At 43.0% G+C, this 22,657-nt stretch overlaps 1 long non-coding RNA gene across 6 annotated transcripts in view; it reads right to left on the bottom strand.

Moving 5' to 3' along the window:
* The window catches only part of LOC104913664, a 161,169-nt gene that overhangs the window by 135,979 nt on the left and 2,533 nt on the right, over positions 1–22,657 (bottom strand). For all 6 annotated transcript variants that reach the window (XR_002120585.2, XR_002120578.2, XR_795534.3 and 3 more), the window contains exon 2: positions 21,573–21,714. This is a non-coding gene — a long non-coding RNA (uncharacterized LOC104913664). The remainder of the gene's footprint in view (positions 1–21,572; positions 21,715–22,657) is intronic.

Below are 22,657 nucleotides of genomic sequence, written 5' to 3'. Positions count from 1 at the left end.
GACACTAAATTACGCTGACATGGCCCATAAATCGCTAGATGAGGGACTCCCAGACTGAGATGTGGCGTGAGCCGAATGCACTAAGAACGACTGCAAGGGCTGCCCACTCACTGGGACACACAGCCGAGGGATGCACTGAGCTGGGAGCTGGATGTGCTCTGGATAGAAGAAAAACCCCACCCAGGACTCGGTCATCACTGCAGACATGTCCCACTTGTGCAGGACTTAGGAGGCTTTAGTCTGTTTCCCCAGCAAGGCTGACTGTTATTTACATACACTGAGTAAAGGCCAACTCTCTGGGTGGGTATAGACAGAGACGGTTTCCATCTCTAAAAATAGAATGAAATGACTATTTCTAAAGAGAGGAGAAAGCCTTTAAGCTCCTTAAGTTTGTGCCACCTGTCCACCAGCAGGCAGAAAAGCTTTATTTGACTATTTCTATTTTATTTAGATTTATACATAAAAGATCTGAGGCAGCCTAAGTAACATTTGCCAAAGTGAAATGGAATGGGACCATGGTCTTAATTTCCAGGAGGATGCCATCTGGATCTTGCACCTGAAGGTGAAATGAAACCCACCTTGGCTAAAATCCCAGGGACTGAACTAATAGTAGTAGAGTTCAAAACTCAAACAGCTATAACACCAGCAAGGAAACAAGCTGTTCTGTCTGGGAGTTACCCATAATTTCTAGGGTTGTGTGAATAATAGGCCACTAACTGACCTTTATGAATTTCCTCCTTAATTGATATCAGCAAGTAAAAACTAAATGTTAAGGTGACACGGACAAACGGGCTCTGCTCGCTACGAAAGCACGCTGTGCTCAGAGGATGGCACACTCAACAACCTTTTCCCTTCAAGGAAACCTACTTTTTCCAAAGTTATTTTCAAACGATCTTCTCTCTGTTCAGCAGAATATCGGGGTCTCACCTCTTGAAGCTGCAGTGTGGTAATGCAGAGGGTTGCTGCTAGCCCAGAGTCTCAGGCAGTTACAGGGCTTTAGGGATGGGGGGGCTGTAGGTGACCATAACTCGCACTTAGTGACACCCAGCAGCTCAGTAATACTTCACATGATGCACTTCACCCTCTACTTCTCTCTGCTGAGAAATCAACTGACTTAAAAAAAAAATTCTTTTTTTAAGACCTCTTCTTTGCTCTCTGTCATGGCAAGAGAATACTCCTGAGACAAGAGACGACAAATTTGGCTTTAGGTGACCTAGCTGGCATACTGTTCTACTTATAATACAGCCATACCTCCCAGGCTCTGATTAGGCTTATTTTGACACTTGAAAAAAAAAATAAAAGATGCCACAAACAATCCTGTTGTCCAGATTTCACAATGAAAAGGAAGACAGCAGGAAAAGCAAGAGGAGTGTGAAAAGACCTGAACACAGGAACAAAACCAAGCTTGCTTTCTCCCTGCCCAGCTTCCAGATTAAGGCTCTACGCTCTACCTGCATTTTGGGCTGTTAAATGATCCTCTGACAGCATCAGCATAAGCACAAGGGGACAATTTCGCAGGGAGTCTCAATAGCAAAGTTACGCATCCCCTGTCCCACATAAGTAAAATTGAGATGATCTCTACAGCTTTCTTGTAGGGAATTGCTTCAACATCTAAAATGAAGCAGATAGCTTCCCTCTCATCTCCGTCCCCAGTCAAGATTGAAAATGGTGTGGGAAAGATGTCCAGAAACTGATAGAGTCTGGCATCATTTACTGTGGATATAGAGCGTGAGGAGGAAAAAAATGCAGACTCAACAGTTTCAGAAAAGTACCAGCACAGCAAGAAAGGCAGGCGGACAGATTGCTTGGATAGACTCCTTTTTAGTAACAAGATCTATAGCAGCAAAGGTTTTTTCTGTTTGTTGTGTGATTTTAAGAGGGATGTATTTTTTGCTACAGGATTAAATAAAAAGGAATATTTTGCTTTCCCTAATACTCCATTCCTCTCTATCTGAGGTATTTGTTAGGCGAGAGGGGAGGAAGAAAGCTTATTTTTATGCTCCAATTTCTGAAAGCAGCTTTCAGTTTGGAAACAGCTGCTAATAACTTCAGGACCTGCGTGGGAAGATTTTTGCTGTGGGAGCAAGAAGCTGATATGGGTCTCAGACTGCTGCCTCCATTTCATTCACTATGCAACTTCGTAAAAGCCTTAATTTAAGCACTAACATTTCTCCACCAGTGCAACCTTGGGGATGAAGTCACCTATTTTCATTGCTCTTTGTTGATAAAGACACAAACTGCCATACAGGAAGACAGCAGCACTCTGTCCAACCTGGCTTTGCACTTCCTGGTAGTGACAACCCAGCTTCTGCAATGCCAACATCCACACCCAGAGCAAGGGGCATGGACACGTCCTCCTGCTTCCCAGAGGTAACCCTGCATCCCATGTCAGCTCATACTCCCTACAACCCTAATCTTTCAGCCTGAAAATGTCCCAACCCTTTTCTTTATTCATGTCAATATCTGGGCTTACCCATAAGTCCAAACCACTTGGAGCTCGTCTCAGATCCCGTGTTCATGTCTTTTTCATTCCTGCCCATGTGTTTAAGTAACCCAGGATTTTAAATGGAAACAAGGAGACTGGAACCATCTCTAATATTTGCAGTAAATCCGCAGCTTTAGTAACACTGACAACAGCACCTAGCTCCACTCCCACTGTTAAAAACACAGAATTCTTTCCTCTCGCATTCCAGTTGCACTCTACAATACAGCATGGCAAGTAATTAGTGTTGCTTGTTGATGTGATAGTAGGAAGGAACAAAAGAGGGAAAGAAAGATGACAGTGTAATCAGTTATGTGTTGGTGTGCATGACTGGGTGTGAAGTGGAAAGTAGTTTTCCTGTGTTGCTATCAAGAATGCCTGCAATCCTAGCATTCAGTCTGCCCTTCAAGCACCATGCACCAGAGAGGAATATTTCATCTTTCAAGACCAGGGACTACATCTGTGATCTCAAATAGGAACTGTCCTTCCTTTTACACATCCCTCATAATAATCTGATTTATCCCAGACAGCTCCTTCCATAGGACGCATCTCACACTGACTCTCACATTCTCTTTTGAAGAGAAAAAATCATGTTGTAGCTATTTTGAAATATGCCTTTGATCTAAGGAAAATCATGAGCAATTTGTGCGTGACATTTACTAACTAATGTGCTGAGGGAATATTACTCCTAGAAAAACACCATTTTCTGGTAGTTTCAATATACTGAATAATGCTATGCCAGCGATGATTCATCTAGAAAAGGTAACTACTTCAGCATGATGAGCGATATTAATAACAACACATTATACACAGTGCCTCTCAACCAGACAGCTCCTAAAGCCCACTGCAAACCTTATATATAACGACCACTTCAGTCACTGAGTGAATTGCAGGCACCTGTGAGTAGAACAGGAACCCCATTTCTAAACCAGCCACAATGGATAGTATACTGCAAAAGGCAAAGGAAAAGGTGATTGGAGTTGAAATACTAGCAGAAGTGGGAGAAATGAATAAAACAAATAGCCTGAGCTGAAATCTGACATTGAGTATGATGCTCTCACAGCCTTAAAAAAAGTGTATTGGATCATCAATCATCCAAAGTGGTCAGTGTAGGGTCTGTCAAGGTAGAGAAGGAGTGCTGAGCAGTGATTAATGCAGAGGGAATTCTCTCTTGCTGGATACAGACAGTCCTTGCTGTCCCAGCTCCCTGGAAAGCTATCAGCCTGCTGCACGAGTCGCTCCAGCTCCCTAAGCCTCAGCATCAGACAGAAGGTCTGAGAACCACCTAACACCAGTTAGCACCTGCCCTGCAAGGACACACTGACCCCTGCCACACTCAGGCAGTCAAACAGCTCCACCCCAACGGAAAAAAGCAATGATTTCCCCCCCCACCTGCCTGCAGTCCCCTTTGGGTCCCACTCCCAAACACAGCCCCAGCCCACCTTCCATCTGAGAGCGGACAACAGCCTATGGGGACAGAGCTGCAGGGCCATAAACATACCTTTAGTCTTTAACTGTCACTGTCTAATTTTTAAGTTATATATTTAGAACAGATACACATATATATATACACACTCTATAATGACATCACCGCTGGCATACTAAACCTTTCAAGATATACAGCAACATTCATAAAACAATACCAAGAAAACAACAATAAAAATCTGTTGAAATGGATTTGAGAGAAAATGTGAATGTGTTGATCTGTTGTGTGGAGATAGAAATACAGACACAATCCTTGCCTATGCTGATGACTTAAGCTCTGATTCAGCAAAGTGCTCAATCACACGCTTAGCATTCAGACATGCACTGGTGCACTTTCTTTGAGGCTTGGCAGCACAGAGAACTTTCCCCCATTTTCTTTTCCCCACAAGAACTTGCAAAGCCAAACATCCTGTACTCCCATGCTCATAACCCTTCTCAATTCAGCTGCTGCATTTTCACTAATTGGATGAGCCACTCCAGTAGTAGATCAGTTCATTATGGAAAAAGATTGTCCAAGAGGACAACAGGCAACCTACATTAAGACATCACCTGAAGTCCTTCCCACTTTCCAAGATGCCCTGTTCAGCCCTGGGCTGTGTCAGGTGGATGTCACCTCTATGGCAGGGATGGTCACAGCCAGCACCCTCATATTTCCTGAAGGAATATACCTGCAACAAGGGATCATTCTGTCTGCTTACAGGGTTGCAGAAGCAGGCAATATTTATGCTTTGCGCACCATAGCAAGGCACAGGTCTAGATGAGTGACAGCTTCTAGGTCAGGAGCTGGGAATGTGAGACAAAGTCTGTGCTACAGGAAAGTCACTTCATCTTCTTTGTTCAGTGGGGCAAGTGTAACATCTCCTTTCTGATGTCAGCTTTCAGAAAATACATAGCAAAGACTACACAAGTCCATTAGTTGATCAGTGCAATAATTATGTATTTAGAGACATACAACACCAAGCACAATGGGATCTGCACTCAGCTATGGTGTCCAGCTGCTAACGTAATGCTAATCGCCCATAACCACCCCAGTTGCCCCACACCACATTCTGTTCAGCCAGTGCTTATGCCAGAGTGACCTAAAAACAAGCTGTTTTTCCACATACAAACCATGAGGCTGGTTTCACTCCTCATCTACAAGGCTCCCTCTAAGATCTTGTATCCTTTGGATCTCAATCATAGAATCACAAGGTTGGAAAGGACCTACAAGATCACCTAGTCCAACCATCCTCCCATTATCATTGCTACCACAGCTACTAAACCATACCTCATAGTTCCTCCTGAACACTGCCAGGGACAGCAACTCCACCACTTCCCTGGGCAGACCATTCCAGTGCCTGACCATTCTATGAGAGAAAAAGTTTTTCCTTATGTCTAATCTAAATCTCAGGCACAACTTGTGGCTATTTCCTCAGGTCCTATTTGCTGCCTGGGAGAAGAGACCAAACCCCTCCTCATCACAACCTCCTTTTAGGAAGTTGTAGAGTGCAGTGAGGTCTCCCCCCCAAGCCTCCTCTTCTCCGAACTAAACAATCCCAGCCCTCTCAGCTGCTCCCCATAAGACTTGTGCTTCAGACCCCTCACCAGTTTCACTGCCCTTCTCTGGACACATTCCAGGGCCTCAATGTCTTTGCTGTAGTGAGGGGCCCAAAACTGAACGCAATACTCGAGGTGCAGCCTCACCAGAGCTGAGCACAGGAGGATGATCACCTCCCTGCTCCTGCTGGCCACACTATTTCTAATGCAGGCCAGGATGCCATTGGCCCTCTTGGCTACCTAGGCACACTGCTGGCTCATGTACAGCCAAGCATCAACCAACACCCCCAGGTCCCTTTCCTCTTCACAAGCGCTGCATGGGGTTGTTGTAGCCAAAGTGCAGGACCTAGCTCTTGGACTTGTTGAACCTCATCCCATTCACCTCAGCCCAGCAATCCAGCTTCTCTAGATTCCTCTGAAGGGCCTCCCTACCCTCAGGCAGATCAACACCACTTCCCAACTCTGTGTCATCTGCAAACTTACTGAGGGTGCACTCAATCCCTTCATCTAGGTCATCAGTAAAGATATTAAACAAGATTGGTCCCAGTACCAACCCCCTGGGGGACACCGCTTGTAATGGGTCACCAGCTGGACTTAGCTCCATTAACCACTACCTGCTGGGCACAGCCCTCTAGCCAGTTCTTTACCTAAAGAAGGTTATACCTGTCCAGGCCATGGGCAACCAATTTCCCCAGGAGAATACTGAGAGAGACCGTGCCAAAGGCTTTGCTGAAATCTAGGTAGACTACATCAGCAGCCTTTCTCTTGTCTACCAGTCAATAGGAACCCTGAGTTTATTTTCCCATTCCTTTCCCCCCTAGGAGCTGTTCACTTAGCATGCTTAGCATTGTTTCCCTTCCATGGGCTGCTGTACCCTCCAAGGAGTTGTTAAGCTGAACGTGTGTTGTAGTTCTACTTTTGTATGTTAATTGATACACTTTTTAATTTTACTTTTGCATATTATTTGAATTTGTTTCATTGTAAATTAGATTCTAAAGAGCCCCTGTAAACAATTACTGCTTGCCAGAAGATCTCTCAAACAAGCAAAACCTCCTTCAGAGGAAATGCTGATGAAATTCAGCCTTGCTTCTGAATCACTGATGCAATGCAAAAATCCCACCTTTAAGAATCAGGAGGGGAGGTGGAGAGCCTCCATTAATATAAATGCCTAATTTCCACTGACATTTACAGGGATGATGATAGCTTCATGGAAGCAAAACACAACCCAAAGGATTACACTTAAAGTATCTGTACAACTCCACCTGATGGTTTCCAGTGCTAAAACAGATATAAAGGGCAATTTTTTAATACTAAAAAAATGAACTCAGGGGAAAGTGGGAAACAATTCAAGAAGATCAGCTTTCAAAATTATTTCTTGACACTATTTCATAAGAGGAATATTTAAATACACAAGATTAATCACTCTCTCCAAACTAGTATCTTAACTCACCGCCTGCCACCCTTGCTCTTTCCAAACATGTTAAACTTGGAAGCTGTAAAACTAAACACAGGATGGGTAGAATCTCAATTTCAACATTTGATTAATCGTAACTTCGTAACTTCAACAAAAGAAGAGGTAAAATTAAGTGTTTCAAGAGCCATTGCTCCTACAAATGCATTGAACTGAAGCAGACTGCCAGATCTGTGGTATGAGGCAGGCTGTGTGCCAGCTTAGAATACAAAGCCTTTCTTCTGAGGTGGCCTAAAGCCACACAGCCACAATTCAGCTCCACTAAGAACTCCTCAAACCATAATCCATACACACTTGATATTTGATAAAGTCACAGGTGATAACGTGCCACATTCTAGATGACAGATTAATTTAATCAGAATAAAGGAAGTGGGGGAAATTGCTGGGAAAAGAGAAAAGCCCTAGAAACAAGATTTCCAATTCAACTGTCCTTCTTCTCAGACTTGCAATGATATTAAACATGAAAAAAGATGAAGCTTCCCTCAAAACATGTCCTTTACTTCCTTAATAGGCCCTATACGCTCAGTAGAGGCAGGCTCCAGCCAACAGGGCTGCCCTCCAGCAAGGCTTGTGCAGGCACTGAGTCAGGCTGACTAGAACTGAAATAGAGAAAGGACAATCTTTTGGATAAACAGTTATTTTCCTTTCCTTCTTATGCTGCTGTATTTGAGCTCTCAGACAAATGATTGGCAGTATCAGTCCTATATGCTTGCGCTTCTTTTACTGCCTTTAATTTTAAGTTCCGCAGGAATCAAAGCGGAGCTTGAAGATGAATTTAAACTAGGAAGTTTTAAAATGTAAGAAACAAGAACTTGTTTTATTCTATCTTAAGATCTGCCATACAGTCCAGTTCTTTGACATCCAACAAGACAGATAGTGGAGAGAAACTCTTAAAATACTCTATATGTGTAGTAGATGTTGCAAGTTCAAGAAAAACACAGTTGGCTGAGCAATTATTGAACTCAATTTGTGTCTGAATGGAGATTTTCCAATAAAACAATGGGTTTGGCTTAGTTCTCTACAGCCAGTCACAGTAAATCTGAGCCCTGGAGCAGTTTTGCAGTGGCAGGTCAAGCTGGGCATCAGTCTGGGAGTGAAGAACTTGGGTCTTCTTGGTGCTCATTGATGGGCTACATTATTTGCAAATGCAATTAGACTTTACTCCATGACAGTTTGCTGGCAACCAGCTAAGCCCCGTAAATCCAATCTAAGTCTTTAGCTCCAAGTACCATTTTCAGGTCCTGTTCTATGAGGTGGAAGAGTAATTTGAAGAATTTCCAGCACCAAAGTCACAGAATCACAGAATCATAGGGGTTGGAAGGGACCTCCAGAGATCATCAAGTCCAACCCCCCTGCCAAAGCAGGTTCCCTACACCAGGTCATTAAGTCATTACGAGATAACTGGCTTTTCCTCCTGTTTTTAGTTCACCTTTTTTCCTTGACTCTATGTGTAAAAATATTATGGCAGGGTAGATGCATATTTGCAGTGACTCAAAACTAGCTGCAAAGGATGAAGATCTTACATATAAGACTGTTTCTTCTTTATAAATACTGGATTATCATGGTAAAAACATTCCCTGGGGTTCAGCAAACTGACTAGAGCTGAGAATAGAAAAAGTGAGAAAGCCAACATAAGTGAAGTCCTTCTAAAACCATGCCATACTAGCCAAACTTCCCTTCCCTCAGAAGCAGTTGATCTAATAGATTATTTGCTTTGCTTTTCACCTCCAAGATCGATAGACATGCTTTAACTAGGTCACAAATTAGATAGCTGGGAAAGAGAATGCTTTCTAAGGAATATTTTCTTCTCAGCAAATAATTAGCTATTTCTTTACAAAGAACTTAAAGAGAAGCAGCAGCAGTGCTGCTGGTTGATCAATCATTTGACTGGGTAAGGAATGGAAAACTGGCTTTTTTTTTTCCTCTTTTAATTATGCTTTTCCCTAATCCATTTTTTAAATGACAATTGGAGACAAATCCCAAATAATTCTTTTCATCCAGATGAAAACATGTCCTCTCCAACAGACTTGTGGCAGCCACAGAAGTGTTCCTCTGAAGCCTCTAGACAAGGACTGTTGCCAGGATCATTAGGCTGTCCGGGGCACACGGTCTTTTTCACACTCCTTTTCTGCTTTTATTACTCATAAGAGACAGACTACTGGACTTTCTCCAGGTGTTCAGACATAAATAGAGCAAGAAGCTTCTATCGGGCAAAGGTAGCCGAACACGTGAAGGGATAAGAGCTTCTCTCCTTACGTGAGCACATTCAGTTCTACTTTTTCCCTCTGTAAAACAAAGAACTTGTGGCACTTTCTGAAATTTGATATACACTTCCCCTAGCATCATATTCCACATCCATGCCTCTTTATATGATCAATACATCACAAATCCATTTTTCCCCATAGATGACACAAACACCTCAATTAATCTATTAGCTTCATTAACTTTTCAAATGTCTCTAGTCAAAACTACTGAAATTGCAGGCACTGCAAACTTCTTATTAATGTGATGAGTACAACAAAATGATTTTAAATCTTCACCTTTTGCTCTACTACATACAATGACTTGGCCCAACACAGTAACACAAGTTCCAGACACCAGAGGTTAACCTTGAAGACCACTCATCTTGTGACAGATCTGAGCATGCTGCTGCTTGCTGGAATCTCACCTCTTTCTCCCACCCACGCTGCGTTGCAGGCTACTTCAGGCTGGATTGGGCAGTAAGTAGAAACCCTTCCATTAATTTTGAATGATGCATTTCTATCTTCAGCTATGAATAAAACAGATCAATGACACAAGCATGTTTTATTAGGCCTCCTGCGCAATGAATTGGTAGCGAGACAGCCAAGGAGATGGAGTCGACATGCAGATGAGATTTGTAAGTGAGGACATATTGATTATTTCCATCTCAGTTCAGGCAGTAATTCCACACGACACTTCTTCTCCTGTTTCAGCTCATTATTTATGCCATAAAAACACTATCTCAATGATAATAACAGGCTTCATTTACAAGCCAGAGCATAAAGCATCGATGCTTAAGATTTCAGGAAGTGGGTTAAAGGAAGTGAGAGAGATTTAACAAGTTCTGGAGATGCACAAAACTGCTGAGGCTGATCTTGTGGCTTTTTATGCCCTTAGAAAGGAAGATTGAGAGCAGGTGTTAGATTACCAGGCTTTTTATTAATAACTCAAAGCTTGTATGAGAGTTGATTGATAGCACAGTCAGCACTTCCCAGCTCTCTCCTCACTTTGTGCCATCTTTCTCACAAAAAGCATCAGGCATGTTCCTGATCTCCCCAGGGTAGAAGATGGATCCAATGCCAAAAGGAGATTTCCCAGGAGGTTCTTCACTGGAGAAGATACCATGTGATGTATGCATCAGCTGTGGCTTATGGCTGTCTTTTATCCCTAGCATTTTTTTTCCATCCATTAGAAGCATCACCAGTGAGTTACCAGGCAGGCCACCACAGACAGATTCCTCTTATCTCCAAAACTAGAGGCAATATTCCACCTCCAGGAACTTCGGTATTTAGAAGTAGCGCTCATCAGTTTCACCTTTCTTGTTTTTCTGTATCCCACTCTACTACATTCACATTTTCAGAAGCTAGACGAGGACTTTTAAAGGCCCACAAAACATAACTTCTCCTCAAATAATTATTCTGCTGTTTAATTTTGCAGATGAACAAGATCCTTGCATCTGAATAGCAAAGAAAATACTCATCTTTCAATTTTCAGATAAGCCTTGTTCACAACATCTCAATCTATTGCTGCTTAGGTTAAGTTCTCCAAAATCCCTGTCACCTTAAGAGACCATGTGCTCTGCAGTATTGCTATTGTTAGCGATATACCATCTTGTCAAAAATCCTGATGCTTAAATACTTAACATCCCTGCAGTGATATCTAGTCCCATAATTACAGAACCCAGAATGTCAATACATTAGAAATGCCAGAAAACAAGTCAAGAAATAAATATTCAGAGAACTGCAAAAATCTTTACAATGAACATTGTTCCACCTTCTCAATATCGCCTTCTTCTCATACAGAAGCCAAAACCCTTTTGGCAGGAGAATTACTCTTTCCCCTTTGTGCATCAATATAGCAGTAAGCATTCAAAAGTACTAATTTTCTCCCTCAAATGAGATAATCTTACTCTAACACAATGAAAAGCGCAGCAATGACAGCAGAGCAGCAAAGTCCCAGGCTACAGCGAGTGGGGACTTGCTCAAATGCAACTGCCATCAGCACAGAAACAAAAGAAAGAAGCTGCTGACCTTCAGAAGGCCAAAGGTACACAGGGATCTCCAGCAAGATCCTCTTGCCTCCACTGCTAGCCTTTAAATGAGGTCTGGGAAGGGATGGATCCTGGCTCCATCCCTTCTGGTCACCCAGCTGCACTGCATACGGCTGAGCTCCCCTGGGTTGGCCCTGCCTTCCCACTAGGTGCTCAGTCACTGCTTCAAGCCATGACTTTGCATTTCTGCTACACTTACAAAAACAAGTCACCAGAATGACTTAACCAACCACTTCTCATCCTCTAAACCATCCATCGGCAGGATGGGTCCATTCGAATTAAACTTCAGCCTACATAAGAGAACATCATTCCATACTTCCAAACACAAAGTACAAACATTTTAGGAGATAAAAGCATTTATTCCAATAGTTTTAACAGGCCTGTTCTTTGCAGTTGTGTTAAAATAGCAATAACATCAACCTCAGCTTGCTTCCCAAAGTGCTGAAGGGCAGCTGTGGTTAACAGCCTGGAGGAAAAGTCTCATGCCATCAGTTCTCTCCCTTAATTGCTAAGAAACAGTCCTTGATCATTAGTATATGTCTGATACTTCTGTGTTTAAATCTCTGTAGAGCTACCACGTGCAGAAAGAACAGAGCTGGCAACCCAGCCAGACAGCCCAAAAGCCTTTGTTAAGCTATAGTTAAGGTTGCACATGTGTCAGATAAGTCAAGAGAAAAGAAACAGAAGAAAATTCTCTTAGGGCAGTGAGAAACCGTTCACTAAAACAAGATCTATTAAAACACAAAAATAAAGTTAAGATGTCCTAAACAGCCCTCAACCACTGCCAGCTTCACACCCAGGCAAAGTGCTTTATCAATGCTGTGGTGCAGCACAGAAGTTCTGAAGTTCTGTAGAGCATGGGGTCCTCTGTTTCCATCTCTACTGCTTCAGTTACAAGCCTTTAAGTGCTTAATGAACCTAGGTAAGAGTAACAGGGCTAAAATATTTATAGATACAGGACTGAGTAAGCTGAATGCACATGAGCGATTATGACAATACTAGAAGACATTATTTGCAGAAAGTCACTGCCCAAGCTCTCCCATATTCCAAGACAAAGCTTAACATCTAGCAGCATCAGCACATTACTGGGCAGTATGTTCATGCATTCAAATAGCTAATGGATTTATGTTTCTCATGTGACTTTATGAAGTCTCCTTCCATGACGCATCAATGGACGCCCTTTTAACCTACCTGTCTCTAATTAGGAGAGCCAAAGAAGTCCTCAGATGCTCTAGGAGCTGCACAGCTGTCCTTGCACATGACTAAGACTCTGCTTAAATGTTCTTCAAAGAAACTTTACCAGCCTCAGTAGTCTCATTGCTGCCCAGGAATCCATCTCAGGGAGGAAGACATTTCTTTAAAATATTTAGAGCAGTGTGGGAGAAAAACATCCCCTAACATATGCTGCTTGTGTGCTCAGGGCAAACTGTCCAGCAGTAGAGGCCAAACACAGCTGAAGTGAAAGGGATGGATTTGACACTGAGTTCAGGCATGAATGACAGCTCTTGTAATGAAGCAGAGATAAAAGCTGTCCCAAAACTTGTATAGGAACCAGAGACAAGACCAACTTCACAAGCATCCAAGAGGTAAATCTTACTTTTCCCCACAGTCAGGCAAATAGATAGAAATACATTGTTGATCAAGCCCTGCAGAAACTGGAACCAAGTTAATACATGCAGGTGGTCTCGTTTTAAACCTTTGTGAAGATAAGGAATACAAGGAAGGCAACTGAGAAGTGCTAGGTTCTACTGTGTGTTAATCACCCAGAGACACAACCCTGCCTCTGTTGAGCCCAGAGTTAATAGGAAGCAAAGGCTCAAAGCATCCTCACCTTTCCTGGGTCTCTAAAACATTTCAGGTCAGCAAGGCTCTTCAGGACATGTCACCAAACATACTGCTAGGCAGGATGCTATAATTATTCCGCTTCTGTGAATTTTTAAGCATGAAACCTGTGTGCATATTGCTAGAGCACATCAGCTGGAAAGTTGCCTGCCACAAAGGCCAACACAGCTATGAGCTGAATGATTAGAGTAAGAGCAACAAAAGATCATCTCCTTCTTCATTTACTGCAGGCTTATGCAAATAGACCAAATAAAAGCCCGAAGTACTGACCCCAGTCACAGAATAAATCCATCCTCTAAGGAGGTAGAGAGAAGGTGAGGGAAGAATCGGGACTAGGAAGGAGGTGTACAGTCTACAGAGAAAAAATATAGCACGCTCTGAGAATCCTCTCTCTCTCCACACCAAGCTTTTCTGATTCATTAAACCTCCCAATCTGCAACATGTTTGACTTCTATGAACTTCACTGCAATCAGCAACAAGAAGGAAGACAACTCTGGAGGAAGGTGCAGAGTCAGCAGAAAGGAGAAAGCTTTTCAGCTTCACCAACTGATCCTTCCCTCTCCAAGGGAGTGGGGCCAGGAGAGATGAGACTTGCAGATCTTATTTACTGTTTCCTTTCTACAATTTCTTATTCACATGACTAGAATTCAAGTTTTTGGTAAATGCTCACAGCCCCGTAATAGTTTGCAAGGATAAGGGACGAAACACAGGATGTGGCATGCCTTTGGGAACAGCTCCCAGCTCAGGCACACGCCATGAGCCTGGTGAAGTTATTTCGCTGATATTCAGTGAGAATGAGCAAAGCCAGACCACCTGCAAGTACTCATGGAAGGCAGGTTCTGAACCCCCTGAGTGTGCAGGGGAGAAATGGTAAAGAGTAGCAACACAACTGCCTGTATTTCTGAGCCACTACTGTCCACCCGACACTGTCCTGATTCCCTTCTTGCACGCAAGGTCAGGGGTGCAACTTAAGGTGCTCCGAAGTCCAACCTTTCACTGCCTGTGAGTGGATTTGGGGAATGAAAGACATTCTGCAATGAGGCTCAAGGGGAAAAATAAACTGTGGTTGTGATGTGATGGGGTTTATGACATCTTTGCTACCTTGCATTTGCTGCAAAGGTGCAACTTCTCCAGTAATTACTGGAATCTGCCTTTTTGATTAGGCTATATTTAACTGTTCATCAAGGACACGCAGGTCTTGGGATAGGCATTTGTGTGCTGCTGTATACAACTGATTGTGATTAATGCACATCTACTAAATACACGAACAACTCAAGGAAAAGCAGGGGCCTTTTTTTTGGCTCTCTGTTGCATACTATGGCAGTTGTCTCCTACTATAAGAAACATTTTTCTTTCTGTCTTTCTAAATATTTCTGTATAGAAGCACCTGCAACCTCCTCCCGCCTCTAGTCTACCTTCTGGAAATAACAAGTAGACTGGCTTTATACAGCACTACAGAAAAGGCATTATTTGGCTCTCCTTTGACCTCTGATCTTAGCCAAGTCACTGAATGAAAGTCAAGCATCCCATTTGCAAAGCAGGTAGCCAAGCCACACTGCTCCACAATTTGTAAAGCAATTGCACAGAGTGACAGGGAGCACAATATTTGTGTAACCTGCTTTGTTGTTACCCACTGGCACATTCAGCCTCAATTAGACAAGCACAAGCCAGCACATTAGCTGCAACAGTGCTCCTTTTATTTCAGTTGCCTCTCATGTTTGCAATCACAGCACAACACCGCAAACTTCCAGGGGCAAATTTATCCTGCAGCAGTCCTGCCGGATTCAGTCAATTTGGGCCTCCTCTAATTAACCTGTGTGCAATCATCATCATTTCCACACCATCTAGAACAAGAAGCAGAGGTCACTCTGCACTGGGCATTGCTTCCCTGCATTTTAAGCAGCAGAAGTTTAACTTTTTCACTGCTGCTTTAAAGCATCCTGCAAAGCAAAGAGGAATTCTTGGGGAATACATCTGCACGCAGCACACCATGGGTGAGAACACTAGAACTGCCATGCCTGGGCACAGGAGCTGCTTCTCCACACATGCTTTGCTGTGTGGTTTTTGGGGGAAGGGGTCTTCTGTTGCTTTGTTTTTTAAAGGAATGACACCTGGCCCACATAACTCCTCACACAGATGTCACCAATGTGCCAGAAGCTAACAGCCATCCAGGCTCTCATGTATTGACTCAGGATTCTTTGGTATATACCAGATGAGTTTCACTCCCTAGTACTCACACTCACCCCCACTCTCCAATTTATCTTCCCTGCATTAAATACAGTACCTACAAACTGCTGCTTCCTGGCCCTTATCACTGCAGAAGAGAAGGAAGCCTCTGCCCTGCCCCTGCCAGGCTCCATACACGCCGCTCCTGGAAGCGGAGCAAACTTTTCTTCACCTTATTTCTATGCAGAGATGGCACAGGGGCTCCTGCTCAGAATGACAAACTAGTCCACAAATCACTTGGGAATCTTCTACACTCAATTTGCTCCAGCTCTGCCGGGCAAACAAGAGACATATACATTACTACTGATTAGTCCATGTCTCCAGTATCAGCAGCCATGCACACAGGCTGACCGTAACTTTAAATATTGATAACCAAACTCATATATCATAGGCCTGAGAGAGTGACAGTTTCAGTGCATAACGACACAGGCTTTCTACAATAATCAAACACTCAATAATTCATGAAAATATAACCCCCCAAATCAAATTGGAAGCTATTTTGTGTAATATATTATTTAAAATTCAATATTATAATGCACACAACTTCTGCTCCTACCACAGAGGACCCTTTCAAAATGTGATTATGTGCGGACTCTATTTAAGAGTGACAATTTTGCTTTTCATTTGTTTAACAGCTTAAATAGAAGAGCTCAACTGGAACTAAGTCATCTGACAATGAAACCAAAGCCGACATAAGCAACTTTGCAAACTTCATGACAACTCAGAAAAAAAGGCATAAATCTTCCTCACTGCTAACACAGATGAATTCCCCACTCCAATGCTCACCTTTACAGATTCTTCAATGCTAAGTGAAAGGAAATATTCTGCAAGAAACATCTGACAAATGTTTTCAGTTTCCCCAGTCTGTCACCCTGGTCTGAGCAAATAGCGCAGAAATATTTACTTGCATTCCAGGGACTCTTGCATAGAAAAAACAACTTTGACTTTGCATCTCTGTTTATTCCTGTTGGAAAACCCATTTGTGTAAGGGAAGGTTGCCTGATGGAAAGTGCCAAGAGAAGAGGTTTTCACCCTTGTAAACAAAAGGCACTGGAGCATAAAATACAATCAAGATTTGTGACAAAATCCAGCCCAGGCAGACGTCACTCCTCAGTGGCAGCGGGGCATGGGGTGAAGTGGCACCGCGTGATTGAGGGGAGCAATCTCACAAAGTGATGGCAGGGGGAGGCTCGGCAGCCAGGAGCCCGGGCAGCCGTGGCTGAAGCACATGGATTGGCTTTGAAGGAGAAAACTACTGTGAACAGAAAAATCTCAGCTTGTTTATGGACTGTTTGCAAGCAGAGCCTTCCAAAGTTTTGCATCAGGCAGTTGCCAGCACTTCAGTCAGTACTAGCAGCAATCTTTTTCATTGTTCATCTATAAGAAATTGTTATTTTCTCACAAACAGTGGTTTCTAAGAGAAAAACACTGGAGAAACAAGTGTTCATCTATCCGAAGCTATTACCCTGTAGCCAAGTGATACTGCCCTGAATAGTCTCTTCCTATCTGCTGCCTTTTCCTACCCACCTTCCACTCCTTTGGTCACTTTGATATTAGCCTTTTGCCTGTTTTTTCCCTTCCTCTCTGCTGTGAGCCCAAATACTGCCTCCTTTCCAGAGCTGCAATAGGGCAGCTAAGCAGGGCTGTGCCTCCCACAGGTGAGGAAACAAATACAAACGTGGCAAGGTCCCCATCCTGGGGTGAATGTGTGTCCATGAGTCTGGAAGCTGCTGTTCCAGATGGCATATGTATTGGTTCAGGCACTGCTCCCATCCCTCATTTTCAAAATATTCAAATTTGATCTATATCAGTGTCAACTGATGGCTCTGGTCTCACAGCACAGCAAGACTCATACTGGTGTCCTAGAACCTAGGACCAGTCTAACCAGATACTATAGAAATAGCGTTTGCACCAAGAATGCTCAATTCCGTTTCCTTCTAGCTTTCTCCTATACTCCATGGATCATTAGAAACCAAGAATCTAAAGTGTTTTATTTGGTCCTTTGTGTTCACTTTTGTCTTCATTGGAGGTTTTCAGCCTTGTACCACAGGCGCATGGTGCTTCACATGGACAGATGCTGGCATCATTCATGCCCAGAAGCAACCAGAGAAGTCACAGAGGTCACAGCACCCATTTAAAGGATTATTTTCAGAACAACTAAAGAGTCTTAATACATTAAGCTGAAAGACTTAGCCGTGATGCCATGACAGTGAATGAAGAATCAGAATAGAAAAATCTCAGGTATGAAAGAATATACTTGGCAGAGAAAGGCAAAACAGAAATAGTGACTTGAAGATAAAGCATCACATTCCAACAAAAATGTCTTTTTTAAAGAAGGTGTGAATCACCATCTCGTTCAGAAAAGAGCTACTCAGTACTCTCATCTCTGAGGACAGCTTGACAGCAACAGTGCCTTAATATGCAGGAAGAAGAGGAGATAAAATATCAGGAAAACGCTCCCGTGAAGTGATATTACAGGGCAGAGTCATGCTTTGGAAGGCAGTGCAGTTCATGTGAATGTGGGCAGGAAGAATTTTTAATCAGTGAACCTGCAGAATTACTGTGCTCTGGCCAACAGCTGCCTCTGGGTCTGCCATACAAACTAATAGCTGAATTCCCTGTCATCACTTATATGACCTGAAGTAGGACAACAAAACTACAGTACAACTGGTTTCATGCAGTCATCCATTGGAACAGGACATCACAGCAGCATGAGTGACATTAAACATTACAGAATGTGCACCTTACCCTCTTCTGCAAAGCTCCTAGAACCAAGGAAATGGTACTTAATTATGAAAAGAATATAAAGAAAAGGTTGCAGACATTGCAGCAGACCCGCACATCTCTAGTGCCCAAGTTGAATTGACTTGGGAGACAGTTGATTTGGGCACCCAAACCAATCTCAGTGATACAACCAGCATGGCTGAGTGAAGGGTCCTGTCTCTGAAGTGCTGACCGTATGTCAAGCTTAATCCTGAAGGAGGCTCCACTTAGAGAAATGGAATAAGGATCAATCGCTCTGCAGCAGTCACCATATAGAGTGCTGAGAGTGTTCAGTGTGATATGGCACTTTGGTACATATGCAGGCATTCACACATGGCTGCATCTCACTTTTAAATGTCTCAAGAGTTGTATACTAAACAGAAGAAGGATTTTTCCAGAAACTAACACAGTTGGCAGTCTTTTGTCTCTATTTTTTAAAGCAATTTATGAAAGAAGAAAAGTAGCAGAGTCAATTTACAAAAGGCTGCAGTCTGGGCTTTGATAGACGAACAGATACACTAACTAAACCTCTCACATTTCACTGAGAACTCCACCTTCTTATCTCTTCATCCTGGTGAGGAAAGAATAAGGAAGGCAGGCAGATGAGCAGCTGAAAGAGCTAGGCAATGTTTAAACTAGCAAATAACCAACCAAGAGATCATCCTCCTTACATTTTTCCAGATCCAACCAGATAATCAGCTAAGTGCTTCCTCTTGCATTTTGCCTCCCACTTGGGAGGGAATGAGTAAGATGACAGTGATTTACACTACAACCTGTCGTAAAGAAGTCCTATGTAATTTTTTTGAGGCACAGCCTGGCAGCTCTGAAGGAGTAGTGCCCCTTCTACAATCTAGGACATCGCACTGGGGAGTAATAACAGTGTCAGAGGTAGCATCAAGGAGATGATAGCAAACAACAGCACTTTTCCCAGCTGGTTATGCAGACCTGCTCCCAGGCAACATGTAGACTTCTTTCTGAGGATGTTGCATGAGTTACACCTGTGTTGATTTCTGATGAAAGCATCTCAGCTATTAACATACCGTAATCTAGAACTTAAACACTCAGTAAGGGAAAAAATGCCTTTTCATTTCCAGAAATGTACAGAGAAGGGCGAGGCACTTCCACTGAAAACTTCATTTCAATTGCAGGCTAGGATTTCTGAGATGGAATGTCATCTATTGGGATGTCCTTTCAGTGCTACATATTCACATGCTAATCTAGAACGGGTGCTCACAGTCCCACCTCCATCAGCAGTTCTCATCTTCCTGCATTCTCAGCAGAGCTCCTATCCTCTTCACAGCCAGATATCCTTACGCTCATCTCAAATGCAATATTCTTATAACACTGTTCTCATTTCTCTTCTAAATTTAAAATGAAAAATAACTTCCAAACCTCAGCATTTTTCTTCCCAGAAGTGAATTTCTTGATCTGCAACAAATTCTATAGGAAGAAGATTCTATGCTTCATCTGCTCCTGTCCCTCAAAGTACAGCCTTCCTCTCCTAACCTGGAATTTATAATCCATTAGATTTCAATGTAGGAAAAAAAACATTAAGAGACTTGAGAAGAAAGAAACCAGATGAAAAATATTAATCATTCTCTCCTCACTTCAGCTAGGCTTACTGCAGCTTCTGCTGAAGTTCCTCACAAGCACTATAAGCAACAACATACACATAACAAGAAACATAGGCTTAACTGGAAAAACTATCTACTTGATTAGAAGGGCCTCGTGTGTTTCTATAATAAAACTACAAATATTTCTTTGCACAGCGAATCCATTATGCCACCATACTATGACGGAATAAACTCATGCAAGAGTGGGTGAAGGTAAACATAAGTAAAAAAAGAGGTTGCTAGAGCAAGACTCGCAACACAAGTGAAAAATAAAGATGGCAGTGACTGCTGCCTGAACTCAGATCTGCAGATCCCATGGTTGTTTTTTCCCCCCTCAAGCCCCAGCTCCTGGAGTCATAATGAAGAGAGAACCTTCTCAAGTCAAACATCTTGTTCTCAGTCAGAAAGAGCTCGAAGCAAGCTGCCATTAAAAGACGATATGTATTTTAAAAAGATGAGTTTACAAAAGGATTTTTGAGCCTATCCTAAAAAATATTGCCTGCTGGAGTGGTAGAAGAGAATGAATGCTCGCATCTGCTGTGCTGCTGCACTACAGTCCTGACTCCTTCCCCAAATCTTACCTGAGCTCTAGGATCTGCAGCCCAGCTTTCCCTCTCCCTTGCTCTGCACTGCATCATTACATGAAGCTCCTGCACTCCCTCCCCCGTCTCTGCACTGCTCCTCTGCAGTGCAGCACTAGTAGAAATCAGCAATACCAGAAACCCATTTTTCCAGCTCTTTCCCCACTCTCCCCCATTGTAGCCTGCACTGCTCCACCTCCCAGCCCTGCACTGCAGCAGCTTGCTAGCTTACCCATCTCTACTCACAAGTTCTGTTTTTGCACTGCAGCACAGCAGAAAGCCTTGAGCACCACGACCCCTCTTCAGAGCCCTGTGGCACAGCCCAGCCCTGAAGCACCAATCCCACACCCTGCTACTCTCTTCCTTGCTCACTCTTTCCATTCAATACCAGGCTGCAGTATTGCTGAAGCATTCACCATCTTTCAGTTCCCTACCTTTGATGTTGCAAAGATCCCCCTCATCCCAGTACATTCTCAGCCAGATTCTGGTTTGGAGTCCCATAAGATTCACCCCTCCCTCTACTGCCACTGCTCAAGCACAATTTTATATTCTCTGTATTTGTGCAGGAGACTGCAGTCACTGCTCAGAGACAATATTGAAGCACACTTGGCAAGTACAGATTGTTTAGAGAGTCATTGTGGATTTACTAAGGGAAGGTCATGCCTAACAAACTTGAGTAATTTCTTTAAGGAGGTGACAATGACAAGGGAAAGGGTGAAGAAGTAAACCATAATTTAGCTGGACTTCAAGAGCCTTTTGATACAGTACCACATAAAAGGCTAATTTATAAGGTTAATATGGATGATGTTAATTGCAAAATACTCAGCCAAGTAAGCAGTTTTTTTTTTTTTAACTGCCCTAACACAAAACTAGGAGGCAGAAACCAGTGACTGATCACAGGAAGGAGAAAAGGAGACTAATACAGGAACTTCAGAATTTGTGCTCTCACACCCCTCCCTGTCTTGCGGAGAGTTTTCTTCTCATACTTTTTAAGAAGCTGTACAAAACTCACTGTAGAAATTATTAGTTTTGGTCATCAAACAGGCTACAGTTGGAGAAAGGTCAAAGTTATATCCTTATTGTGCCTCTAAAGAACATCAAACATAATAAAAGTATAGATTCATGGCGCTTAATAGAACATACCATGTGAGGTGAACTGGTGAAGTTACAAGCACATGAGGTTAGACAGATATTCAGATGACATTAAAAGGAAGATCAAGAAGAAATGAAAAGAAAGATTCATAAGTCTGAACACAGCCTTAGGTCTCTAAGGCAAACATACCTTTCTTGCCACTCCAGAGTCAGGTCACTGCTATCATTGGTTGTCTTGCTCCAAGTGATATCAGAGGTCAATGACGACAACAACAGAGCAGATTCCCTGCCTTCACATACAGTCCATGTTCTTCTCGGACATTAAAATTCATCTGGCAAGAGATGAACAAACAGATTTAAAAACTACCAAAGGACAGGAAGGCACTTCTCCATTCTGACATAGTTTCACTAGTGCAAGAAGTGCAATTGCAAGACCCGTGGAAGGTCCCTGGAGCCACCTCCAGCCTCCTCACAAATCAGGGACTGCAACCTGACCATTGCTCTCTAACACCAGCAAGCTCAGCATTTCTCTTTTTTTTTCCCCATAGGAAAAAAAGCACATCTGTTTTCAGTAAATGCTGTAAATTAGTTAATGTTTGTAAAGTGCTCTGATCATGTGAAGTGCTATATAATTACTACATATTATCAATATAATTTGGCTAGATTGTGCCTCAGCCGCCTCCTCTCTTCATTACAGTTTTGAGAGAGTTTTTTCAAACATCAGCTCAGTGGGGCAGGGACTTTGTGTGGCATGCATCTCAAAACAATCTTAACCTTTCTTGAAAGGCCCCAGAAAGTAATTAACAAGATACAGCACTGAGATATGCATTTGGAGTCAAGTACCTGCCCACAGTGCTGCCTGGCAGCAAACTGCCAGATGTCTCTCACAGAGGAGGACCAGCTCTGGGGGGAAGTTATTACCTCTCTATGTGTTGGGGGGGGTACAACTCAACCACCCAAAGAAAGCAAAGCCAATGGTAATGTATACCAGACTTGAGCAAGGGCAAGGCCTCTGCATGCCATGGCTGGCCTCAATGTAGTGATGAGTAAAATTCCTCATTTAGCTGAATTGCTAAAGGAGATGCCCACTAATTAATATGTCTGCTCATCTTTGTGAATTTGTTAGGGTCTCCATGCAGGGTAGGGAACACGAAGACAGACATTCTGCTTCAGGAAGCGGTGAGAGAACCATCCTCATGTTAACAGCCACCCATGCAGCCCTCAGGGGCACAGTGCCATGTCAGGCACCCCTCCCTCCCTCCTTGTTCCCCCCCC

This window comes from Meleagris gallopavo, chromosome 19 (genome assembly GCF_000146605.3).
Source record: "Meleagris gallopavo isolate NT-WF06-2002-E0010 breed Aviagen turkey brand Nicholas breeding stock chromosome 19, Turkey_5.1, whole genome shotgun sequence".
Lineage (NCBI taxonomy): Eukaryota > Metazoa > Chordata > Aves > Galliformes > Phasianidae > Meleagris > Meleagris gallopavo.
Note: the sequence above shows the minus strand (reverse complement) of the source record. Positions and strands in the feature narration are given on the sequence as shown.